The sequence below is a fragment of the Crinia signifera genome, chromosome 9 (genome assembly GCF_055691185.1).
Source record: "Crinia signifera chromosome 9, ASM5569118v1, whole genome shotgun sequence".
NCBI classification, from domain to species: domain Eukaryota; kingdom Metazoa; phylum Chordata; class Amphibia; order Anura; family Myobatrachidae; genus Crinia; species Crinia signifera.
Genome location: NC_139225.1, coordinates 151,851,314 through 151,859,980, shown reverse-complemented (window position 1 = coordinate 151,859,980; position 8,667 = coordinate 151,851,314). Strand labels below are relative to the sequence as shown.

The 8,667-nt window shown below is 48.0% G+C and overlaps 1 protein-coding gene across 1 annotated transcript in view; it reads left to right on the top strand.

The window, feature by feature from the left end:
* Nucleotides 1–3,261: 3,261 nt before the first annotated feature.
* LOC146036341 (class I histocompatibility antigen, Gogo-B*0103 alpha chain-like) overlaps nt 3,262–8,667 on the top strand; it is a 223,353-nt gene continuing 217,947 nt past the window's right edge. The window contains exon 1 of the mRNA XM_083160296.1: nt 3,262–3,517. The gene's annotated coding sequence lies outside the window, so the exon portion shown is untranslated. The remainder of the gene's footprint in view (nt 3,518–8,667) is intronic.

The window sequence follows — 8,667 nt, the reverse complement described above, 5'->3', positions numbered from 1 at the left end:
ATTGGGCAGACAGCTGACATGTGGTGATGTCAGATGCCCACACCCCACCTGTCCGCTATACACAGGGCCGGACTGGCCATCTGGCACTTCTGGCAAATGCCGGAAGGGCCGATGGCCTTGTGGGCCGGTTTTCTGTATACTGAGCGCAGCGCGGTAATTAGTGTAAGAGAGAATGACAGGTCCCACGGAGGAGACAGAGAGAGCCGACGACGCTCCGCGCTCTGCATTCTCTATCATTTCTGCTGTCCTCCTTCCGGTCTGCGCTGCACTAGTCCTACCTGTCACAGTGTGTATGACAGGCAGCAGCGCCGGAAGCTTATTCACTTACAGAGCTGATCTGTACCTCCCAAGATGTCCGCACAGGCTGGCAGTAATAACTGCGTCCTCTGCCTGCTGCGTGGTGGATTTCTCTTCCTGCTACTAAGCTAGGGATGGCCATCGACCATCCATGATTTGAAATCATCGATGGTTCATGGCCGATGTCGAATACTTTTGCCCAGGGCTTTTTGTTTTGCTTTTTTTTCCCAAAGTGCTGGGACACGGAGCATAGCTCCGACCCCGGCACCCGCGAAGCCCCGCCCCCGTGTTTTGATTAGCCCACAGGCCAATCAATCAAACACAATGGATGACCATTGATATGTAAAAATATCGATGGTCATCCATTGCATAGTTAAGCACTATCGATGGCCAGTTGCCGAATTGCCATCAATGGCAACCATCGATGGCAATGGCAACGATGGCCATCCCTATACTAAGCACGGAAGTTTTCACTCTGCAGTCTGCACTCCGATTACAAGCCCGGCCCTCCCCCTCTACAAGCTGCTGCTGCTTCACATCACAGGGAGCCTAGAAAGACGACAGGAAGATTTAACCCTCTGTCATCCTGGGTTTTTTTTACAGTAAGCTTCAAAAGTGGGTTTAATTTTTGTATGTATGTATGTATGTGTGTGTGTGTGGGGGTAATGGGCATAATGTATTGTGTCATATTCTGTAGTGGGCATTACAGTTTGTGCCACAGTGTGTAATGGGCATTATGGTGGGTGCCATGATGTGTAGTGGGCATTATGAGGTGTTCCAATGCTAAAATTTGTAATGGGCTTAATGTATTGTGTCATAGTCTGTAATGGGCATAACGGTGTGTGCCACCATGTGTAATGGGCATAACGGTGTGTGCCACCATGTGTAATGGGCATAACGGTGTGTGCCACCATGTGTAATGTGCATAACGGTGTGTGCCACCATGTGTAATGGGCATAACGGTGTGTGCCACCATGTGTAATGGGCATAACGGTGTGTGCCACCATGTGTAATGGGCATAACGGTGTGTGCCACCATGTGTAATGGGCATAACGGTGTGTGCCACCATGTGTAATGTGCATAACGGTGTGTGCCACCATGTGTAATGGGCATAACGGTGTGTGCCACAATGTGTAATGGGCATAATGGCGTGCCATCATGTGTAATGGGCATAACGGTGTGTGCCACCATGTGTAATGGGCATATCGGTGTGTGCCACCATGTGTAATGGGCATAACGGTGTGTGCCACCATGTGTAATGGGCATAACGGTGTGTGCCACCATGTGTAATGGGCATAACGGTGTGTGCCACAATGTGTAATGGGCATAACGGTGTGCCATCATGTGTAATGGGCATAACGGTGTGTGCCACCATGTGTAATGGGCATATCGGTGTGTGCCACCATGTGTAATGGGCATAACGGTGTGTAATGCCTCCTTTTTGTAATGCCACGCCTCCTTTCCATGAGACCACGCCCCCTCGTCACAGCGCAAGGTGGGCCTGTGTGCTCAAAATGCCAGGGCCGATTTCTGGTCCCAGTCCGGCCCTGGTCATACCTCATTACCATGTGACTGCCCAGAATTCTCACAGACACGCCCATGGAATGCTGGGAGTTCGTATAGGTGATCCCATGTGATCCGTATCCCACTCGCAACAAGCGCATGCGAGCGAATCAACCTGAATAAGGCCCCAAGTCTGCGAGGAAATGGATCATTGGGACAACCATAAGGACAACATGTGTTGTGTGGACCAGTGACGGATGACAGGGCTCAGGGCCTCGCTGTGCTCACCAGGCTACGGGCTCGGAGCCTCCCTGCGCCCAGCACACTATTATATTCTCCCACCGCACCATAGCGGATGGTAGGACAGAACATACCGCCTGTCCGCTCAGGTCAGCTCAAGGGAAAGTGACAAACTCTCGTCAACCTTCCCATTGTTCACCTAATGCTTGTGTCGACCTTTTGAACCTGTCGACCTTAGCTACGTCGACCTTTTTCATGTGTCGGCCTACGCCCTGTTGACTTTTAGTGGTCGACCCAATGCAAGTCAATTTTAATAGTGTCAACCTAATGGCCGTATACCATCTGTCCTGCCCGGGGCCGGCAGTGTCCCATGGTGGTGGTGTGAGTGGCAGTTGGGAGCCCTCCTGTCGCCTGTGGGTAGACGCTGTGCACATACATGAATGAATTATGCCCTCAGGCCTCCTATAAATGTGCTGTAACCATAGTAACTGCTATAGCTCCCAACTGTCCCGTTCACCGCAGGAACATCCTGGATTTTGGGCACATTCCTATGACCCACACGGGGTCGGCAGTGTCCCATGCTGCTGGTGTGGGGGGCAGTTGGGAGTCCCCACTGAAACCCGCTTGTCAGCAGGGAATAGACGCTGTGCGCATGTGCACAGCGTCTATTCTCCACAGTCAGACGGCAGCAGCTGCAAAATGGGGGCGTGGCCTTGCACATGTGAAGTGATTTGAAGGCCACGCCCCTCACCACGAGGCAATACCCCTGAATTTTCACAAAGGTCACGCTGGACCACCAATGAAAGATGGGAGGTATGCAACTGCTATAAAACACTTCAAATGTACATTGTCTCAGTTGGATATACTGTATATATCCTCTTTAGTAAATGTTCCAGATGACGGGACATACCATATGACCCAGGAAGGCAGGGGACGCCTGAAAGCCAACAGGATACACAAAGTGTATCCTCGCAGGCTTGCTTCACTCGCTACCTGGTTACTAAAGGCAACCGGTAGTGGTGTGGACAGTAATATTGGTATTCCACTGACCTTTGCTGCCACTGTAGTTGTGAGTCACATGGTATGTTCTATTGGTCATGTGGTGCAATCTACAATCACAGCCTGGGAACCAGCTGCTTCCATATTATTTCTGTCTCTGACACATCTCACTTTCACTTTCTCTCAGAGCGTAACCTCTACAGCCACTGCCTGCCTGGTAACTGCTGATCCTCTGTCAGCTCATTTTCCTATTGGTCAGAGACCCTGACACTAACCAATCAGCAGGGAGGTCACACCCCATGTATATATAGTAACTGGCTGACACTATTATACTTGTTTCTCTTCGGGAAGTTTCTTCCGATACTGATCCAGGTCCCCCAAAATATCACCCACAGGAGGGTGTCCCCCCAACATATCACCCACAGGAGGATGTCCCCCCTTGTCCTGCTGATTCTGGGGGTGACAGGTGTCTGCTCTGGTGAGTATGTGGAGGATATATAGTAACATGTATGTGGGTTATGTGACAAGGCTGAAGTTAGCGTCTGTGGCTGGAGACCCCGTCCCACAGTAATAATATGGATGCCATGGCACTGAAAGGGTTCATCCCTGTGCTGCAGAGAAATCCTTACACAAAAGTGGTCACTTAGGTATAAAATGTGTTTAACACTGTAGGAGCAGCACTGAGCTGGGGCAGGTCCCCTGCTGCTGTGCTGCTGTGGGGTGATGCCTGGTGCAGAGCATGTGTATATAATATATAGGTCACATGTATTAATATATAAAGTGTACCATAAATGTATTATAAAAGCAAGTCAGATTCATCCTTGTGACATGTAATTCTGTATTAGTTATGCATAATAAGTAAGATGGTCTGACTGATACAGGAATCCTATAGGTATCGGGGGAGGATCTGACCATGTCAGTGTGTTATCTGCCTATATAAAGCGGCCTGTGAGCCCTGGTATCGGCACATCTGCCTGTACTGAATGCTGTAACATCTCTGTATTCTGCGCCTCTAATGCCCCTTTCAGACCGCACTTTGTAAACGGTATATTGCCTTTTTTTACCGTTTTAAAACGGTAATCTGTGCGGTCTGAAAGGTGCAGGACCACTTAACCGGTTAGAAAATACCGTTTTTTCTAACCGGTTAAAATGCAGGGTCCTACCCGTTTCAGAACCGGTATTTTAGGCTCAAAATTGGGTTCTGAAACGGTATTTAGGACCCAGCCAATGAGCTGGGTCCTAAATTCAGCACAGTGAATATTTAATGAGCGCTCATTAAATATTCACAGCACTGGAGCCGCCCCGCGCCCCCCCCGCGTGCGTGTCGACACCCCCCCCCCCGCGCGTGTCGACGCCCCCCCCCCCCCCCACCATATAAGTAAAGTGACTTTTGAAAAATGGCTGCCCCCATACGAAAGACAGTTTTTTTAAACAGGTTTTCCTATGGGGCAGCCATTTTCTGAAAGACACTTTTTTTCATAAGTGCTTCCGACCATACAAAACTGCAGTGCCGGGATCCACAACGGAGGTACCGGCTGCACGGGGGGTAGGTCGACACGGGGGGGGGGTCGTCGACACGCGTGCGGGGGGGTGTCGGCACGCGCGCGGGGGGAGCTGCACGGAGGGGAGGGGAGGGGAGGGCTGAAGGCTGCACTGGCTTTGACCCTGTATTTGGAAAGTTTCCAAAAACGAGTCTGCCAGTGTCAAAAAATCGGCACTTAAACGGTAATATACCATTTAAGAGCTGCGGTGTGAAAGGGGTTTTATCTGGCAGACCCGTTTTTGGAAACGTTTTCAAATACAGGGTCAAAGCCAGTTATGCGGTCTGAAAGCAGCATTAGAAGTAAGAGAAGAGATCTTTTCAGGACTTTGAGCAAATAAACATCTTTTGCCTCAGATGACCGTTTTCATCTTGCGACCAACAGGAATGTCAAAAAGTAATCCCGTTCTCTGTCTGTACTGGGTACAGGATCCAGTGTCTCCAAGCTCCGCCCTCTGCCAGCTACCACTGTACAGGACCTGGTCTGTGTTTATTGGTCAGTGGGGGAGTAGCCGATGTCACTCATGTGTGTCAGCAGCGTGTTGACACATATCTCAGCAGGTAGTACTCAGGTGCCAGCCTGTGGGCCTGATGAAGTATGGTTCCAGATGCCACGTGGTAGGAGTCTGGTAGTGGCAGCGATACCCCGCCCACTGCGTAGTGGGTGGAGTAAGTTACTGGTGGTCAGGAAAAAAAAATTCTATCCCAATTGGGCAAAAATATCTACATAATAATCAGATAATACTTTTTATATATTTTGTATTATTTTAATCACACCGTCATGGCACTTATGTGCTTCTTATTAACCCCTACTAACTTTGATTTGTGTGCTGTCCTGTAGTGGTCGGCCTTTTCCGGCATGATGGGGGCCCAGACCAATAACCAGTATTAGGGGCCCCCAGTGACACAGAGACGCCTTGATGTATGACCTGGGGGCTTAGCCCTATATCTGCAAATATACGCAACCAACATCTCTGTATTATTATGTAGATATCTCTCACTCAGTGTTCAATTGGGATACAAAATGGTTTTTCCTAGCCAGAATTACCCCTCCCTTTTGGCACCTGAGTGACATCACAATCTGATTGAGCAGCTTGACAATCAATGTGTTGGTTACTGATGGTAACAGGGAATCCCCTATTGGCCAGGTCCTGTGACACCAGAAACCGCCGTCTGTGAACCTGAAGGGCGGAGCCAGAGCGCAGGGCAGGGGTCTGGTCATAGCGTCTTATACAGAAAATTCACTTTTACAGGAGATAACGAGTCTTGGGCCACAAATTTGACATCTTCAATCAACAGAGGAGCGTCACTTACCTGTGACCCAAGTGTATTTTGCCTGACCTATCGCTGGTTTGGGCAGGAAAAACGCGGGCAAAGTGGGCACATCCACCATATTATAACTTACCATGTTGAATAAGTGGCTTGTCATGTTATATATAGGAAGCATGTGTTTGTGATGTGTATGTATGTGATTTATAATTGTATTGATCTGTATGTATTGGTGTCTTTAGAGCAGGCATGTCCAACGTTGGCCCTCCAGATGTTGTGAAACTACACATCCCAGCATGCTTTGCAATAGTTTTAGCATTCTCTAGTAGCAAAACTGTGACACAGCATGCTGGGATGTGTAGTTTCACAACATCTGGAGGGCCAACGTTGGACATGCCTGCTTTAGAGCAACAATAAATACAGAGTTGCTTTTCTAGTAAATGACGGTGGCCCCTATGGAATGGATTCAGCCATATGACACTTTATATAGAATTAGGAAGCGCAGAATCTGATACATTCTTTCTTGTATTTGTGTAAACCAGCTGGGGGCCACGCCCCTGTAGCCCCGCCCAGTTTGGATATTTGGATGCTTCAGACACATCCCAGAACTGCAGCTGATATAATAGAGGGGTGACAAATATTTGATTGTTTCTATAGAAATACTGGTTATCCAGTAGTAGTATTAGCGCCCGGCCTCCAATTGTCTTTATTATTTGTGTATAAGCCATAAAACCATTTATGTATTACACTTACCTTCCAGCATCATAATGACCATATACCAATACACACAGGCTTACTACAAGCCAGTGGCGTAAGTTCGTCCCAGTTGCCCAAAGGCAAGATGAATATTGGTGCCCACCCCCCCACACACACACAAACATTAACCCCTTCCCGACAATTGACGTACATTTACGTCATGGTCGGGAAATACTTCCCGACACATGGCGTAAATGTACGTCATGGCTTGTAACTGTCACCGCGTCTATAGACGCGGTGACAGTTACAACATGTCTGCTGTCCCTGACAGCAGACATGTCCGTGCATGCCCAGGGGGGGCTGCGATGCCGCCCCCCCCGTCGGCGATCGCTGTGATTGGCTGTTCAGTGTGAACAGCCATTCACAGCGTTTTCCTGTGTCACCGGCGAATAACGTTCGCCGGTGACACGGGATCGGAGGTGATTGGTGCTGTAAAGTACAGCACCAATCACCGCGGGGTGTAAGGGTGACACTGGTGTCACCCCACCTCACCCCGCCCGCCCCCAAAGGCCGTGATTGGTCCGTCGGACCGACGGACCAATCACAGCCAAGGAGGGGGATTTAAACTAACGGTGACTGCACTGCAGACGCCATTCCGGTCTGGAATTGCGTGCAGTGCGGTCACCGTGCCTAGCTGCCGCAGTATACTGACCTGAACCTTTCCAAATACTTACCTGATCCTTGCAAATACCTTGCCTGATCACTGCTTCATCACTGCTTCATAGTGTGCTGGATGCTTCCTGGATCCTGTTACTTGTGACTTCCTGAGTTGTGAACTTGTGCTGCTGCAGTGTAATAGCGTTAGATAGAGAGAGATAGAGAGAGATAGTGTCAGAGAGTGCTATATTTTGTGCTGCTGCAGTGTGATATAGTTATAGATAGAGACATAGAGAGAGATAGAGATAGAGAGAGATAGAGAGAGAGAGAGAGATAGAGAGGCCTAGTGACAGAGAGTGCTATATTTTGTGCTGCTGCAGTGTGATAGTTATAGATAGAGAGATAGAGAGAGAGAGATAGAGATAGTGACAGATTGTGCTATATATTTTTTATATAACTGACTGCTGCCCCCCCTTTTGTGCTGATCAGTATAAATTAACTGATCAGCAACTTTTTGGGGGCGCAGGTTTTTTTTTATATATATATATATATATACCTACCTGTCACTGCTGCTGCTGCAGTGTCATAGAGTGTTAGATAGTGAGAGATAGAGAGAGATAGTGACAGAGAGTGATAGAGAGTGCTAAATTTTGTGTCTGCTGCCCCCGCCTTTTGTGCTGATCACTATATCTGAGGTGATCAGCAACTTTTTGGGGGTGCAGAGTTTTTTTTTTAATATATATACCTGCCAGTTGCACCAAAGGTTGTGCACCTGCTGCCCCTCACTGGTAATCAGTGTCGCATCACTGATCACCTTTTTTTTTTTTGTGTGTGCTGTGGGGTCTTTTTTTAATTATTTTTTTACACACACTGTGATTTTGTGGGTGTCCTGTGGCCGCTGTCCGCTGATCAGTGACGTACATCACTGATCATCTTTTTCGGCACAGGGTTGATCTATTTATTTTTTTTTTTGATCAAATTCCTGTTGCCTTTGAGCGCTGTTCAGTGACGGACGTTACTGACCAACATCTGTGCTCAATTTTTGGCGCAGGACCTTTTTTTTTTTTTTTTTTAACCCCTTCAATTTTTTTTAACCCCTTCAATTTTTTTTTTTAACCCCTTCAATTTTTTTTTTTTTTTAACCCCTTCAATTTTTTTTTTTTTGTATAAAGTATTTTTTTTTTCTGCACTACATACACATTACACACTACATACCCCCCGGGTTGAAATAAAGTTTGTACCCCCCCCTACACTATACACGTGTTGAAACATTTCACTACCAGTAACACAAAAATAAAAATGGCATCCCAAATGTCATCCCAGTCATCCAGAAGAATGTATTCAGCGGAGGAGGCATATGCCATGCTTGCTTCTGACTCTGACACAGCCAGTGATGCAAGCGGGGAATTTGAAGGATTCGCCTTAAGCTCCTCTTCCTCCTCTGGTGATGAGGGACCCCCTCAAAG